General features: G+C 37.2%; 2 long non-coding RNA genes across 3 annotated transcripts; one reads left to right on the top strand and one right to left on the bottom strand.

Moving 5' to 3' along the window:
* The first annotated feature begins 1,301 nt into the window (after positions 1-1,301).
* On the top strand, positions 1,302-9,452 carry LOC129349066 (uncharacterized). Of its 2 annotated transcripts, XR_008601907.1 has the most exons (5): positions 1,302-1,414; positions 2,317-2,417; positions 3,154-3,293; positions 4,181-6,230; positions 6,332-9,452. It is a non-coding gene; the product is annotated as an uncharacterized LOC129349066 (long non-coding RNA). The 2 variants fall into 2 exon arrangements; XR_008601906.1 differs by lacking the exon at positions 3,154-3,293.
* Positions 9,453-13,258: 3,806 nt separating this feature from the next.
* On the bottom strand, positions 13,259-18,031 carry LOC129349065 (uncharacterized). The gene is made up of 3 exons (XR_008601905.1): positions 17,842-18,031; positions 16,558-16,706; positions 13,259-13,714 (listed from the first exon to the last, which is right to left on the bottom strand). It is a non-coding gene; the product is annotated as an uncharacterized LOC129349065 (long non-coding RNA).
* Between the last annotated feature and the right edge of the window lie 93 nt (positions 18,032-18,124).

Consider the following 18,124-nt stretch of genomic DNA (forward strand, 5'->3'; position numbering starts at 1 on the left):
TCCTCCGATAGCAATAATTCTGTGATTATTAAACAACCCAGGTGCTGTTTTCTGGCCCATGGGAAGTGAATATAACTGATGAATATAACCGAAAGGGGACAAAGAATTCACTATAGCTTTAGATTTCATCTGCAGTGACGTGGGTGAATTTAACATACAAGTAGATAACATGCAGGGTCTGACCCATGTTGACACGAATTACGATAAATATCAAAATCTCATGTTAACCCAGAAGTTCTTCAGTAAAGACTGTCACGTACACTTACATTTTGAAATTGCTAATCATTAAATTCCCATTCCAGTTGTTGATTTAACTCCTGACAACTTATCTCTGCTTGTGAAGTTACATATTTAGAATTTTCTTGCCATGAAAATAATCCCTTCCTGCTTTAAAATTGCTAAGATGTAACACTATACTGTTGCCTCCTCTGAAATTTGCAGATCTATGAGGTTATCTCCACTTAGTCACTGTAGTCAAATACTGTAAAGCTATTCTGCACAACATAGAGGCAAGTTGTAATACTGGAGTAATACAGCCATACATGTTCGAGCTGGAAACAGATTCTGAAGAGGAATAATGATAGAAAAAGCTCCATGTTGTAAGTTCACAGGCTTGGTTTTCTACATTTATTATGTATGAAACCAGATTGGTAGGCTGCAGTTTGAAGGTGGAAATGCTCTGCCATGATAGTGACTACACATTTCACGCAAGATGGCTTTTAGCATATAAAAAGACATGTTAAAGTAAAAAAAAAATAAAAATAAACAAGCTTGATTTTCACAGGAGAGGGTCTTTAAAGGTTAATTAGTTATTCAGTTACAGCTTAAAAATGTAGATTCGGCTCATTTTTAAAAAAAAGATATTAATAAAACGTTGGTCATTAAAGGTCCGTGTACGGATCTGGCAACTGGATTTTCCGTTCTGAAACGGGTATTGAAAAACAAAAAACGAGTGGTTATTTGATTTTCGTTTTAAAATACAAAAATTAAAATTGAAATACAAGGCGTTTTTCCTTTTCATGATCAAAAAAGGGATAAACGATTTTTTTTAAAAAAAATGCTTTGATTTTCGTTTTATATTTAGAATAACAAGAAAGTAAAATCAGTAAGAGACAGAAACGAAAAAAGGTCCGTTTTTTCATTTTCTGAGACCGGAAGTGGTCGTCAGCAAGTGTGGAGCCAAACGACAACAACATTCTCAGAGGGCGGAGCCAGAGAGCAGTGATTGGTCAGACTGACTGCGAGCCAGAGAGCAGTGATTGGTAAGACTGACTGCGAGCCAGAGAGCAGATTGGTCAGACCATAGATAATATAGAAGACAGCGCGCTAGCGGATCTAGTCTATGTATATCTATGGTCGTTACGTCTGGTAGCATCTCTGGCTGCTGTTGACCTTGTTTTTGGAGTAAAACACGGTAAGAAGATAAATACTTCTAACCAGTAGCGTTGTCTTGTTGTACGTTAAGTCAGCGACTTGTGAAGAGTTGTGTTTTGTCGTGTTTGAGCAGTTGATCCGGACGCGTTAGCTAGCTAAGCGGCGAAGTTAGCTAGCGGGCTAATTAGCACAGGTGGCTAACTTACCGCTGAACACCTGTGTTAGTTGCTGCAGCAGCTGTCCTCATTATTAGAAGGAACTTCTCAACCTGTATTTCTCTGCTGTGTATTTTAGCTTTTAAAAAAGTTATTTTACTTTAAGGTTAACTGAAACCCGTTCAGCTGCACTGAAGTTTAACATTCAGCTGGTTTGAATTAAACCTCGCTTAATTTAACATTGTGCAACATTACCTCTCTGAATCTCCATAATTTCATTAAATTCCTTCTCTCTTCCACTGCTCAAGTTCAATCTAGTATATAAAATGACATTAATAGTGAATAAACTAACAACCAGCCATTGTATTTATTTATTATTGCATGTATTTGTAGTAAAACATGAGTTGAAACATCCTACTTTTGGATCTAGAACTGCACAAGCCGTTCATTTTCAGTCACCTGATGAGTTAAACTCCCCTTTTTATGTGAGGTTGAAGCAGAAAGTCTGAGTTAACAAAGAAAGTTGTTTATAATTTGCGATACCTGTTATCTCTGACTGAGGCTTTAGTTTTTGTTGAGCTGATTTACATGTAGAAACTTTGTTCAGGAAGATTTCTCAGTAGCTCAGAGGACAGGCTGCTTTTTACACAACCTTGTAAGAGAATGTCTGTCAATGCTTTCAGCAGAATTTAGAAACACAACACTTCCTAAACAGATATTTTGAGGCTGTGAGGTTGAACGTTTGAGAGTATATCAGTGTGTTTGTTTGTGGTCTTTCTGTTTCTAGGTGGAAGCTGAATTAGTGAGGATGACTCCTGCTCCTGTCATCTCTAAGCTCCTCACACATCTTTACCTGCACATGAGGAAAATCACTCCTGTAGAATGCAGGTATGTTTGTCATTATTATAAAAAGATGTTGCCTGGTGACCTGTCAGAAACCCATTATACAGAGTCAGCCAAAATAATGTTTACACACATCAGGAAAAGAAAAACTTGCATAAATATTTCAATACCAAATTTATTCAGACATAACGAGATTAATAAAAGTTATCTTTGGCCTCTACAATTACAAGAGGTGCTCAAAGTGGTGGCCACTGGCTTCCAGATATTTCTGTTGTTGTAGACGTCACTTGTTGATGCTCCATTCATGAGGGTAGCGCCATCTGTTGGGAAAACATCGTACAACAGGACACAGAGTTATGGTGATTTGATCAAACTTAGAAAGAGGAATCTATATGTATAGAAGTACTTATACAAATGAAATATTTATAAAAGTTTTTCTTTTCCTGATGTGTGTAAACATTATTTTGGCTGACTCTGACTCTGAACTTAATGAGAACAAAACTGTCATTTAATTGTTGCTCTTGAAAGCTTCTTTAGTGAAAACCAGCTGGTGTTCTGCTTTGAAACAAACTGCTGTTGAGGTCTGTGTTTTTAGGTTTAACCCCACAGTTTCTGAATGAACTGATAGTTTGTTTTTTTTTCCTGATCAATGTGGACGTTATAATTGATGGTAACATTTACTGATCATATAATCAGCATGACAATATAACAGTATAACATTCTGACCACCTGACTAATACTGTGTTGGTCCCTTTATGCTGCTAAAACTCCTCTGACCCAGTGGTTCATCAGAACCTCTGGGGATCCTGTGGATTCTGTGGATCCTGTGGGTTGCAGGGTGGGTCCTACCTAGACCAGGCTGATCCTGGACCATCCCACAGATGCTCAATCAGATGTGGATGTGGGGAGTGTGGAACCCAGGTGAACAGCTTAGCTCTGTCCTGTTCCTCAGACCACTCCTGAGCAGTTTTAGTTTGTCCTGCTGAGGGTGGCAGCTGACATCAAGGACTGCTGTTGCCATGGAGACTAGGGGGTTGTTTGTCCTGCAGTGTTTAGGTGGTGGTACATGTCAAACATCCACATGAACGTCAAGGTTTCCCAGCAGAACGTTGCATTAGAACAAGATGATGGATGTTGTTCTCTTCAGCTGTCAGTGGTCACAATGTTGTGGCTGATTGGTGGATCTGTCTGCCTTTACTCTGACATCCAGAGTTCTACAAAAGTGTAGTACGTGTGCAGTGCAGAAGAGATTTACTTTATTGTATGCAGTTTTAGTGGCCCCATCAGAGAAAATCATATCCATATACAGATTTTTATTAATTCCAGGGCTGGTTCAGTAAAGATTATAATAATAACTACATCAGATAATTCTTGGTCGCAGTTGGAATTTTGCAGACTGAGAGATGGTTGAGAAGGTTTGCAGTTCTTGTTTTAGCAAAATATGTTATAATAGAAGATCTTTATTGTCATTGTACATGAAATTATCTGCAAACCAGCAAAGTGCATCAGTCTGAGGTATCTAAAAATAAATAAGTAAAGAAAAATGCTTCTAAAGCCAATAATAAACAGAATATGTTGAGAGAATATTCTAAAAAGGAAAGAAAAGCTCCATTCTCACTCCTCTCAGGATAAACTGTCATTAAAATTGACTTTAAATTTAGCTTCAACACGAGATAAAAACATTTACTTCCATTACTGATATTGTCAAGTTTTAATAAAGTTCATGCTACTTTTATAAAATGATGAAAGTGAATAAATTGTATTTCTGTGATCTGTGTTTGATTTCTGTCTTTTCTCCTGTCATCCAGATGTTCAGAGGGAGATGATGCCACATCTGGTCCAGCTGATGGAAGGTCTTGAAGTTCTCTGACTGGCCTCGACTGAAGATGGTCCTCTCTCTGGATTTAAGGTTCAGATGCTCAGTAACAAACTCCACCAATGAGCCAACAGGGAAGCTTTAGGTTTATTAAATGTTGCTATGAAGGTTTCACTGTTTTTCTTTGTGAATGCAATGAGCTCCAACTGAAACTTGAATTAGAACTTAGAAGTAAATCCTTCCATCTGAAAGGATTTAGTTGCATTAATAACCTCATAACATTCTAATTTTTACTCCAGTCTTGGTTGGAAATAGAATCTCTGTATTGATTCAGGTAAAAACTGAACTTCACAGCATGTTGGAGCAAAACAACCAGATGAAAACTGTGATGGTGTTGGATTGTCAGACCGTAATGTTGCAGCTCAAAGCAGCTTTTCTAGCTCAGTTCATTCTGACATTCAGCTATGAATCAACACAGCAGATGGTGATCCATGCTGTGGAAGTCTCACATCTCCTGATTTAATGGAGCTGCTTTGCACTTTTTACACTGTTTATTCACCAACACTTTATTTAATAAAAGTCCCATCTAGTTTTTATGAGGAATGTGATGTTTTAATTTCTCTGTGAATAACTGCAGTCTAATGTAACAGCTGGAGTTGTAACATCTGTCCTGATATTGATCATGAAGTATTGATCAGAATACTTATGGTTAGCAGTCATCCCTGAAGTTTTACATTAAAATCTTTACTTATGTTGTGAACTTTGGTAAGAAGCAGAAACGTTAGCGTTGCCATGGATACATGAGTGTTAAATTCTGTCCATGTTTCCATTTTGGCAAATGTAGTCCAGTTCCAGAATGTGGAGGAATTTAGTCTCACAATCACAGACAACAAATATTATCTGAAAGTCGGGTTATTGTTGTTTATCAGCACAATACAAAAAGATTAATGTTAGAAATATTCCAGTTAATACTCTAGAATATCACGATTTATGTAAATTTACCTCAATAATATGAATGTTCAGGTTAAGATTGTACAGTGATATTTATTATGTAAGTTTAGCTGATTAAAGTTTATGACTCTGCACTGAAATATTATTTAAATTGACATCATTATTATAGTATTTAGGGTCAGACCCTACAGTATTGAGATTAAGAAATCAAATATTCTATAAAATGTAAATACACTGAACTCATTTGGATATATTTAAGTGAGACTATACAATATTATTTGACACAAATCTACCTAAATCAAAATTTTAATAATTTTCACATCAAACATTTAGTGGACTGATTTAAATATTAAAATCACTCCTTTCTAATCCTCTGCTGTACGTTCAAACCTGAGGCCTTAAATAGAAACACACAAGTATCTGATTGAAGGAACTTCTGCAGAGTCCTGGTTCCAGAACATGATGATAGAATTATAGACAAACTTTAACAAAAGCTGCCTGAGAGTTTACAGGTTTTTATGTTAGATTTCTTCAGTAATTTAATGAGTTATCAGCAAAAATCAAGTGTTCATTTGATGAACTTCATTTCCTAAAACATCCAGAATTGGAGCTCATACCTTTTAGAGCTGTAAAGTTTCTGCTCCTTCAAAGTTCACAACACAATGAATGAATTCCTAAAACACTCTCAATGCTGGAGAGCGTTTGTGATGCTGAAGCAGTGACCAGTTTTTCTGTTTCTTCTCTGGAGATGCACATTGAGGGACGTCTGCAGCAACTGAGAAAGAGTCTCACCACATCCTGACATGAGGAAAAAGACTTTATTGAAGACTGCAATGAGAAAAACTATCAGACAGCAGACGGCTGCATTCAAGGTGAGCTCTGAACATTTGATCTGGAACAGGAATTCAATCACAGCAGCATGAGCTTCATTTCAGTCTGTAGCTGCTGAATTCATGGATAAATCATCTGGCACTAGAGAGGAAGACCATCAAACAGCCACGTCAGCTGATGGAGGTCCAACAGTCTCACCAAACAAACAACCTACAGAGTGAAGACCTCAAATCTGATTGGACGGCCTCCTATTCAGCCACGTGTGAACAAATGCCTCTAAGCTGATTTGTTTTCTAAAATAAATCCAGTTTGAGTCCTAATCTATGCCTGTGTGTTTGCTTCTTTACACCGCTGTTAACAGTTTAGGCTGTTAGGTTGTTCCAGATAAGACGAGTACAAGATTCTTCAGAGCCGTTCTACCACGAGCCTGACAGGAAGAACTCCAACAGCTACTGAATGTTCCTGTGGTCCCCTCAAGGCTACAGGAGGAGTCCTACGAGGACGAGCCGGTCCACCTGATGGAGGCCAGTCGCTGTGGTTCAAAGCCAACACCGACTATGTGGACTTCTACTGGACCACAGGGAGGCCTTCAAACCGGACCAACAAGTTCATCGACTCCCCGACTCGTGGGTCTGAGGACGCCGCCGAGCCTCGGCCCAGCCGGCCACCTTTCTGTGGGTGTTTGAGTGCTGAGAGGTTTGTGGATGCATGTGAACGTTCTGTGTTGAAACAGCAGCTTTGGACTCAGTAACGCCGGGAAAAACCAAGAGCTCCTTTATTTGTGACTTCCACTAAAAAAAACTGATGAAAATAAGTTTGCCAGGGTTCTGACTGATAACAGATTATTAAATAATGAAAATAACATTTTAAATGTTCCTTTAAACAATCCTTTTATGTCTACATTTCCTTTACACTGACTTCTTGGTATATGTACAAGTATTTTGGGTGGAATATACCATTAAGCCCAATGTTCAAGGGTTCTTCTGGGAATATACCATTAAAGCAACCTTTTAGGTAAATGTTCCAGGATGTTGGGTAGAATATACCATCAGATCAACCTTTTAGGTCTACATTGGAAGATTTTAGAGTAGAATATTAATCCAAACCATCCTTTAGGTCTACATTTAAGGTGGAATACTCCTTTACACCAAGATTTTTTGGTCTACATTGAAAGATTTTAGGTGAAATATTCCTTTGAACGAACTTTTTAAGTTTATGTTCAAGGATGTTGGGTGGAATATACCATCAGACCAACCTCCAAGGTCTACAGTAGTGGATTTTAGGTGGAATATACCATTAAACTCACCTTTTAGGTCTACATTGGAGGATTTTAGGTGGAATTTTCTTCCAAACCGTCTTTTAGTCTACATTTAAGGATGTTTAGGATGGTATATTCTTCCAAACCAACTTCTCAGGTATACATTTCAGGTGGAATGTTCCTCCATACTAACTTTTTTGGTCTACATTGAATGATTTTTTTCTAAACCACCCTTTCAGGTCTATATTTGGGGTTTTAGGTGGAATATTCCTTTTAACCAGCCCCTCAGGTCTCTTTGAGGATTTTGGATGGAATACTCGGTTAAACCAACATTTTAGGTGCATGTCCAAGGATTTTTGGTGGAATGTTTCTTTAAGGTGGATGTTTGAGGACCTTGTAGGTGGAATACTTCCAGAAACCAACCTTTTAGGTCAACATTCAAAGATTTAAGGTGGAATATTCCTTTAAACCAACCTAAATTTCATGTTTTGATCATTATCAAGTGAGAAACCTCAATCCAGACTCCTCATAATGACGCTTAAGATTTATGCTGCTGTTATTTGTTTAGTCCAGACTAAATGACAGAAAATCCACAACTGTAATTTTATTTCAGGACTCGGTTATTAAATGTCAAAACAATCTATGTGACTCTAAACACTCAACAGCTTTACAAACTCTAAGATTAAACTCTCCACAAGGATCCAAAACAAGTTGGATTTCTACATGAGAGCTTTAATTATTCTTCATCTACTTCCTGAAAAGTTTGGTCAATAAAAAAGACAAAAACTAATATTTTCAGTTCAACTAAAGACAGACTTTGTGATTTTTCTGCTTACATGTTGTGTTGTTGTAAACTTCCTCTTTCAATTAAATAGCCACCTAACCTCCTGGAAACCAGCTTTTGTCCTGTTTTTGTGTTGCTCCTCCGTGACCCTAGACAGCCGGGTCGTAATGTTTTTTGAGCAACACACCATACTATGACGTTTTTACAATGATGGTTCTACTATGGAACCAGTTTGACGTGTTCAGGTGTTCTTTGTGTGAAAACTCAGAGATTTCAGGTATCAGAGGTGGTTTTCAACTTTCTTTGTTAACTTTCTGCTTCAACTTTAAACTAAATTTCCTTCACTAACCCAGCCCTCTGGACTTCCAGTAAGCTGTGTTCCTATTGGCTGTCCAGGTGGCTGCTTGGTGTTATCAGGAACACCTGAGCAGCTCAGTGTCTTCCTGCTTTATTTAGCTGCAGCCAAACATTTCATCTGTTTCTCTTCACCACTGAACCGGGTTTGGCTCCTGTTGCTTTAGTTTGTCTTTTAGGCATTGGCTTGCAGCTTCCAGCAGTAAAATCGTCTTTAATGTGTTTCTTGGTGTGTTTTAGGGCTTTGTACTGGATAGTTGTCTTGGTAAATGTGGTTCTTTAGCCACAGTTAGCACATGGTGCAGTGATTAGTGGATTTGGTACAGCTGAGTTGTGTCTTTATCTTGGCTGTAGTGAGTCTTTAGAGGTTTTTGGTCAGACACATTCTGCATGTTTGTGAACCAACGTTGGTTGTCCAGAAGGTAAGAGTTCCTGTCCTGATTCTCTGTTCTCAGAGGTTATCTGGTAGGCTGCAGGAGACTTTAGCGTTTGGGTTGTGCTAGTTTGGTTTTTGTACAGTTTCATTTGGATGACTATCTTGAGGCCCCTCCATGTGGTTTAGTGAGGTTTTCTGCAACAGTTCTACAAAGCAACCTGCAGCAGAAGAGACTTTGAGAGTTTTTAACAAGTTCTGGAGAGCAGACTTTAGAGCAGCAGAAACATTTGTCAGCAGTTTGAGCAGGAGAAGGTGAGCTTCAGAGTAGAAATGAGACAGAAACCTTCTTGACCCGTGTGGTGAGGTCCTGTATGAAGAGTTTGAGCAGGTTGTGAAGAGTCTGTAGTTCTTTGGTCTGAAAGCACAAGAAGAGTCGACTCATTAAAGGAGAAAACAGGAGATATTGTTGGTTCTTCTGTCGCTCTGCAGTTTCCTTAGACTGAATATCAAGTTTATATTTTAAATGATTTAACATGTGAGCCCAAGAAGACTTCAATAAACTCCCTCCATCCCCTGGACACAACATATTTTTATTACCATGTTAAATCTTTTAATTATAGTTTTAGCATAGTTTTTTTTTTTCTCTTTGCTTGTTCAGTTTTGTCATCTGTGTGAAAGGTGCTAAACAAATAAAGTTGAATTGATAAACTGAATAACCGACTAACTCATGATTGTGAGAACAAGTATTTTCATTGTGATTTAAGGGTTTGTGTCATTTTTAAGGTTGGGGTAAAATCTTGACAGAAAAAAAGATTAAAGAAATAAACTACATTTAAAAAAAAAGCCATTAAATCAAAGGAAAAAAATTAATACAATAAAGCTTTTTAAAAGAAAATTAAACAAATACAGTTACATTATATTATACAGACAAAACATTTAATTAGATAATTAAACAGAAGATACAAAACATGTAATTATGAAATTAAACAAAATTTTTATAACAAAAATATTAAACATTAAAGATGCAATATTTTAGATAATTAAACATTTAAAAAAATACAATTAAACAAGAAGAATATTAAACATTTAAAAAAATACAAAACATTTTAGATTGTTAAACCTTTAAAAAGACAAAACATTTCATTAAAAAAATTCAATGTTTAATTCGAAAATTGTCTTAAAGACAATAAAACTTTAAATAGGAATTATCAGAAAATACAATGAAGCATTTAAAAAGAAAATTAAACCAAAAGGTGGTAAAAGATTTAAAAAAAAAAAAAAAACCTTAAAGATTTAATTGAACAATTAAACATTGGGAAAGAAAAGGAAATTTTTTAAACAAGTCAATAAAACATTTGAAGAAACAACAATTAAACATTAAAAAGACAAAACATTTGGAAATCAAATCAGTTTCTTTTCTCACCTTTTATTCTTTTCTAGACATTTAAGAAGAATCAAACTAAAGACAAAACATTTGAAAAGACACCAGTTAGACTTTAGAAGATCAAATTAAACAGAAGAAACAATAAAACGATCAAAAAGAGTAAAGACAGATAAAGGTCAAAGTGTTTTCTAGTCTGAAATGAAAACATCAAGTTGTTTCTTCAAACATTTCCTCTTTCTATGTTCTTGGTTTGATTGTAGACAGATTTACTAAGAACTCATTTCAGAAAACTGCTTTCCAGATAAAGTCTACTAGTCATTGAAGGCATTTATCAAACTAATGTTACCTTCTGATCTCCACAAACTTTACTGTTCAGTGAAGAGAATGGATGGTCTAAATGTGAAATCAAGACTCATCGTCACAAGTTTTAAGGCTTCTGTTAACCAGAAAGTTCAAACTAACAGAGAAGTACTGAGAAACTTTTAAGATTTCAGTCCTCAGACTGTCGAAAGGTTCAAACTAACAGAGAACTACTCAAGAACTTTTAGGTTTTCAGTCCTCAGACTGTTGAAAGGTTCAAACTAACAGAGAAGTACTGAGAAACTTTCAGGATTTCAGACCTCGAACTGTGGAAAGGTTCAAACTAACAGAGAAGTACTCAGGAACTTTGAAGATATCAGTCCTTGGACTGTCTGGAAGTTCAATCTAACAGAGATCTACTGTGAGACTTAGAAAATTTCAGCCCTCAGACTGTGTGAAAGCTCAGGTCCTGAGGACTTGGGAGGTGTGGAGGCTTTGAAAAGTCTTGGAACTGAGGGTTCAACCCTCCAGCACAAAGGCTGAAGTCCCACCTCCCAAGAAAAACGGTCGAGAAAAGAGAAAGTAAAAAAAAAACTCGAAAACGACAAAAAATAGATGATAAATGCGCAAAAAAAAGAAGAATTAGCATCTGAGCGAATAGCTCAGGGGAAAAGAAGACGGACTACCAAGTGGAAGGTCGCAGGTTCAAGACCCGCCAGTGGCAGTTTTCTTTCTTTGTCTTTGTCAGAATTTTGAGAAAATTTAAGAAGTGTCTGGTCTTGAACCAGCGACCTGCAGCTCCATAGGCAAATCCTTAACTCACTGAGCTACAGATCAGATAAAAAGAAATAAATTCGTCGTCCCTTTGACATCGTAGTTTGTGAAGTCACCACATGGGTGGAGCCAAGGCGGAGTCTGGGTGGAGTCAGGGCGGAGAGTAGGCGGGGAGGTGGGTGGCGGCCTCCCCCCTCTACTCCCCCACCTCCCCCCATCACCCACCACACCTTCCCCCGCCCCACGAGTTCTTCGAGTCTCCACGAGTTCTTCGAGTCTCCACAGGTTTTCCCCAGTTTCTGAAGTTTCCACGAGGTCCGAGGCAGAACAAGTTGTCATGAAGAGGTGTTGAAGTTGGCGAGGATGGTGTGACTTTTTACAGCGACTAGAAGGAAGACCACTAGAAGAGCAGGTCTTTAACCACCATCCATAAAATCCATGGAGTCGACTCCAGAGAAATGAAAGGAGGTCAACTTTTATCAACCTCCATCCAGATGTTCAACTTGATATCATTGACATTTTTAGCACCACAAACCTTCAGTATCACATTTTATTATCCTTTATTAGGACTTTAATGGAATCCACCAGCAGATTTAGTTTTTGTTGAGGACTGCAGTATTTAAAACTCTTCCTTCTATTTGACCTCATGTTTATTAGTTTTAGTGGAGAAAGTTATTTTAATAAAAATAAAGCGTCTTGAGACAATTTGACCTGTAATTGGCGTTATATGAATAAAATTGAATTAAAATTGTATGTATCTTGTAATGTTGGAGTAATTCAGCCATATATGTTGGAAAACACATTTTCTTTGTCCATTAATCTGGTGATTGTTTTCTCCAGTAATTCATTTCTTGTTTTGGTTTATAAAATGTCAAACCCAAATATATTCAGTTTACTGCCATAAAAACCAAAAAGATTCATGATGCAGGAATCAGACAGTTTTTCACTTTTCATCTTAAGATAGTTGATAATGTGTGAATTGTTGCAGCTTGTGAACCGTAGAAGGTTTTAATCTTTGGGGCCGAGTGTCAGAAAACATTTAGAAACCAACATCAACAAAACACTCAACAAAGATTTGAACATCATTAAAGGGAAATCCAACTTTTGCATGACAATGTCTAATTAAAGGACATTTATTTCCAACGTAAATGTGTGACATTCATCCTCTGGAGCTTTCTCTTCACATCGTCTTCCACCTGGACTGGTTTGGTCAGGAGCATGTGCAACAAACATTTGAAAAACTGTACTTTAACATCAATGAATGACACTGAAGTTTAATCTTTACATAAATGAGACTGAGTCTGGATGTGCTGCTCTTTCATTAACTCCTAAGTTTAGGGAAAGTTCAAACAAAAGAGGACAGTTCAGATAAGACTTGAGAATGAGCTTATTTTGAACAAACATCTCAGACTTTCTGAGCTTCAGCACCTCTAGCAAGATAATTTAACAACAAGCAACTCAAGAGATCCAGAAGTTGGAGAGAGTTAGCTTTAGCTGAGCCAAAGAACATGTGGGATGCTAACCTAGCAAACATCTCAGACTTTCCTCTGTGAATTCTGAGAAATAATTTCCTATTTAATGACAGAGGTACACATCTTAACTCAGTCTCATGAAAACAGACTCTAATTTAGTGTCATCCATCCATATTAAAGTGCAGTTACCCAAAATGTTTGTTGCATGAGCTCCAACAAAACCTGTCCAGGTAGAAGGCCACTTTGACAAACAGGAAGTGGAAGATTCCAAGCAGATTTATAGAAGGAGGAACCGGACTGTACTAAGTGTGGTTGAGTATAGAGGGGTGTTTTGTGGGTTTTTAAGGCTGATAATGATTATTAGTGAGACATTTGGAGTAGATATTCATTTGCAGTAAATGAAAGTATTTAAAATCTTGGAGTTAAACTTAGAAGAACACAAACTCTAACAGGAAACTTTGTTGATACGTTTTTGTTTTGTTTACAGATGTTAAGTTAAAGGAGCTTTATTCGTGATGTATAACCAATTAAATCACTCCAGAAGACAGAGCGACCACAGGTAGATAAAGGTTCAGAGCCAAAGTAGCACCATTTTTAAATTGATTTATTACCGTAAATCAGTAAAAAATAAAATACTGATAATCAGTAAATCAGTCAGCCCACAATTACTACAATTCTACAATGTATGTCTCTTTCCTTTGACTTGTTATTTGTACAATATACAATGTATATGATGGTGTTTTTTCATACCAAAGGCTATACTGAGCCGCTGCATTCCTCCTCTGTTGTTTTCTGGATTGTACTCAGCTGCATGCCTTCGTCCACCAGGCCTCCGTTGACTCGTCCCGCCTGCCGTCTCTGGAGCTGAAGCTGGATTGGAACAGACCAAAGTACAGTCCAATCACGATGCCAGCTGCCTCTCAAAAGGCTCCTTCATCTGGCAGGTGGCAGCACTTCTTCTGAGGGGAAGCTGAGCTGGTCCAGCAGAACTTTGGAGATGTGTTCCAGTGGTTGGTGGATGTGTGGGGAGATAGAGAGGGACCTTTGAATTGTTCAGAAAGGAAAACAGGGAACCCATTGGTAGTTTTAGTTTAGGGTGATACTGCGGTGTGTTTTTGGGTTTTAAGAGGTGAACAGGAAGAGGTTTTTTTCGTATTGATTATCTTTTACTTTGTTCCTGTTTGGAATGCCCATCAATGTCAACGTGAAGTTCACTTTTAGTTCTGTTTATTTCTTTTTATTTTACTAACACCCATTTGCTTTTAACCTCCTCACATGTTGTGTTGTTGTAAACTTACTCTTTCAAATAAATACTCGTCTAACCCTCTGGAAACCAGCGCTTGGACTGTTTTTGTGTTGCTCCTCACCTACTTCAGACAGCCGGGACAAAACAACGTTTTGTGGACTAAAGGCTATACTATGACGTTTTTTGAGCGACATGCTATACTATGACGTTTTTTGGATGACATGCTATACTATGACGTTTTCTGGGGGACATGCAAAACTATGATTTTTTTTTACAGCATGCTATACTATGACGTTTTCTGAGCGACATGCTATAGTATGATGTTTTTTTGGACGACATGCTATACTACGATGTTTTTTGAGCGACATAGTACACTATGGTGTTTTTTTGCGCCAAAATTCACGATGATTTTTTTTTTTTCAAAGAAAACCTTTCTGGAGTGTTTTTTATGGCCTCCTTTACATTATTTCATCATATGGCACGTTTTTACAACATGTTGAAAAATCGCATTTTTTTTCGACAGTGGCATTTCTTGCGCCAAATTTCATGATTTTTTTTTCAAAGAAAACCTTTCTGGAGTGTTTTTCATGCCCACTTTACATTATTTCATCATATGGCATGCTTTTACAACATACTGAAAAATCGCATTTTTTTTTCGACATAGTATACTATGGCGTTTTTTTTTGCGCCAAAATTCATGATGATTTTTTTTTCAAAGAAAACCTTTCTGGAGTGTTTTTCACGGCCCCCTTTACATTATTTCATCATATGGCACGTTTTTACAACATGTTGAAAAATCACATTTTTTTTCGACATAGTATACTATGGCGTTTTTTTGCGCCAAAATTCATGATGATTTTTTTTCAAAGAAAACCTTTCTGGAGTGTTTTTCACGGCCTCCTTTACATTATCTCATCATATGGCACGTTTTTACAATATGTTAAAAAAATCTCTTTTTTTTCGACAGTATACTATGGCGTTTTTTTGCGCCAAAATTCATGATTTTTTTTTTTTTTTTTTAAAGAAAACCTTACCATAGTGTACCACAGCCCACTTTACATTTTTTCATCATATGGCACGTTTTTACAACATGTTGAAAAATTGCATTTTTTTTTCGACATAGTATTTTTTTGCGCCCAAATTCATGAGATTTTTTTTTCAAAGAAAAACTATCTAGAGTGTTTTTCACGGCCCACTTCACATTATTTCATCATATGGCACGTTTTTACATGTTGAAAAATCAAATTTTTTTCCAAAATAGTATACTATGGCGTTTTTTTGCGCCAAAATTCATGATTTTTTTTTTTCAAAGAAAACCTTTCTAGAGTGTGTTTCACAGCCTCCTTTACATTATTTCATCATATGGCACGTTTTTACATGTTGAAAAATCACATTTTTTTTCGACATAGTATACTATGGTGTTCTTTTGTGCCAAAATTCATGATGATTTTTTTTTTAAAGAAAATCTTTCTGGAGTGTTTTTCATGGCCTCCTTTACATTATTTCATCATATGGCACGTTTTTACATAGCCTCCGTTGACTCGTCCCGCCTGCTGTCTCTGGAGCTGAAGCTGGATTGGAACAGACCAAAGTACAGTCCAATCACGATGCCAGCTGCCTCTCAAAAGGCTCCTTCATCTGGTGGAACTTCTTCTGAGGGGAAGCTGAGCTGGCCCAGCACAACTTTGCAGATGTGTTCCAGTGGTTGGTGGATGTGTGGGGAGATAGAGAGGGACCTTTGAATTGTTCACAAAGGAAAACAGGGAACCCATTGGTAGTTTTAGTTTAGGCTGCTACTGCGGTGTGTTTTTGGGTTTTAAGAGGTGAAGAGGAAGACTATGACGTTTTTAGAGCGACATGCTATACTATGTTTTTTGGACGACATGCTATACTATGACGTTTTCTGGGGGACATGCAAAACTATGATTTTTTTTTTTTACAACATGCTATAATGACGTTTTGTGAGCGACATGCTATACTATGACGTTTTTAGAGCGACATCCTATAGTATGATGTTTTTAGAGCGACATGCTATACTATGACGTTTTTTGGGCCAAAGGCCATACTATGACGTTTTTAGAGCGACATGCTATACTATGACGTTTGTTGGGCGACACGCTATACTATAGGCTTTTTAAACTGACATATTACTATGACTTTTTTTTGTTTTAGTTTCTTTTGTTTTTTAGCAACATATAAGAATTTGAACAGTTTTAAAAATTACTATACTTTTACTTGTGCCATGAAATATTATTCTATGACATTTTTTAGACGATATATTATACTCTGATGTTTTCTTGAAAAACATACTATTTTGACAATATACTACACTATGACATTTTTTGAACCACATATCATACATGACAATTTTAGGCAACATCCTATCATTTTGCACTTTTTGAACCACATAATAATCAGCTGGGTTTTTCTTGCCAACATGCTATACTATGAACTACAGGCCATACTATGTTATTCTTGAAAAGTATACTATACTTTGACATTTTCTGAACGACATCTTATACTATGGCGCTATACACAGAGTGCTTTGGTTACATGTTGATTTATAATCTAGATTTTTTTCTGTTTTGTTTTTTGATGGGATTACCACAGACCTGACCGTGAACACCGTTGACACCCACCTGAGGGAGACGCTGCCTAAGATCTCAAGGCTGCTTGGTCGTGGTCTTTCTGGTCCTGCTCCAGAACGCCTTCATCAACTACGTCTTCTTTTGAAGAGGCCCTCAGATGCTGCAATCTCTGACCTTCAGGAGGAACTGCTACTTTCACTCTGTAACGAGACAGCGGTTATTTTAAAGACCCAGCTCCTGGCGGCTTTGAATGAAAGTTTAACACCCATCAAAACGGAACTACAGACAGTTAAATCTGAGCTGTCGGTCAGTATTTCAAACATCAAGTCCGACCCAGCTGCCCTAAAGCACGCTGTGGGTGAAACAGAAACTTCACTCTCCACATCACCGACGACATCGTTACACTCCAAAGCAGAGACCTGTCTGCTGAACTTTTAAAAGTGGACAATAAATGTGAAGAATGTGAGCAGCAGCAGACTGTGAGCAGCGGAACAGATGTGATCAGAAAGAAGTCATTTTCTTTTTTTCTTTTCTTTCTGGATGACTTGATGCTGTCAGATGCAGATGTTGGATTGACTGATTCTGATCTTTCAGGATAAAAAAGCTGCTTTTCCTTCACAGACTTTTCAGGAAATTATTCTCTCAGGTTTTCTCTGCTATTTATACTTTTATTATTTGTGATTATTTCATTATTTCTTTATTGTAAAATAAAGTTTGAGGCATAAAGACATTCAGTTATTTTAATCCTGAAATCTTTGATGTAGCAGAACTAAACTTCCATTTTCCTTCTTGTACTTCTGATACTAGAACTAAACGTATCTTCAACATGGATCATCTGCTTTTAATGAATCAGCAGCAACATCACAACAACAAATGAGACCATTTTCAACAAATTAATGAAACTGATGTCATTTAAAACTATCAGTCTGTTTTAGTGTCAAATTAAAGCTGATAACTGACAACTAGAACATTTACGTTACTGTTTTAATCACATTTAAGTTTCTTGAACATTACATTAATGTCAACCAGCCACAGTTTTATGAACTTAATGAACCACATTACAGGAACACAACACACTTCAGCTGTTTACATGAAACTCAACACATTAGCTTGATGCTAGTTAACTTTAATCAGGCTACGACTGAGCAGCTAGCTCGGTTAGCATCGCTAACATTAAAGCTAAAATTTACTATGCTAACTTTCTTCTCTGGTCAACACACACAGAAACAAGCTCCACCAACATCTTGGAGTGCATGGCACACATTACGTCTGACACTAAAGCTGCATATAAAGTGCATTAAAGCGGCACCGATACGAAAATAAACATTTACTTACCGAACTATCAGAGTCCTTTCAGTGTCTGCTGGTAGAATCAGCCGACGGTAGAAAACTGGTTAAAACAAGCCAACGGGCAGGAAAACTGTCTGTGGAAAATGTTCTGCTGCTCCACCGATAAATAAACCAACAGTTATTATATCAGAATTAATCCAAACAAGGAGAGCAGAGTCTCTGCTGCCTCCTCCATAGGACCTGTCAATCATTCCAGACCAGACTGTCAATCAAGTAGTCCCGCCCCCTGGCTTCGCAAAACTTTAACGCTCTATAAAAACATCAATAT

Source organism: Amphiprion ocellaris, chromosome 6 (genome assembly GCF_022539595.1).
Source record: "Amphiprion ocellaris isolate individual 3 ecotype Okinawa chromosome 6, ASM2253959v1, whole genome shotgun sequence".
NCBI classification, from domain to species: Eukaryota; Metazoa; Chordata; class Actinopteri; family Pomacentridae; genus Amphiprion; species Amphiprion ocellaris.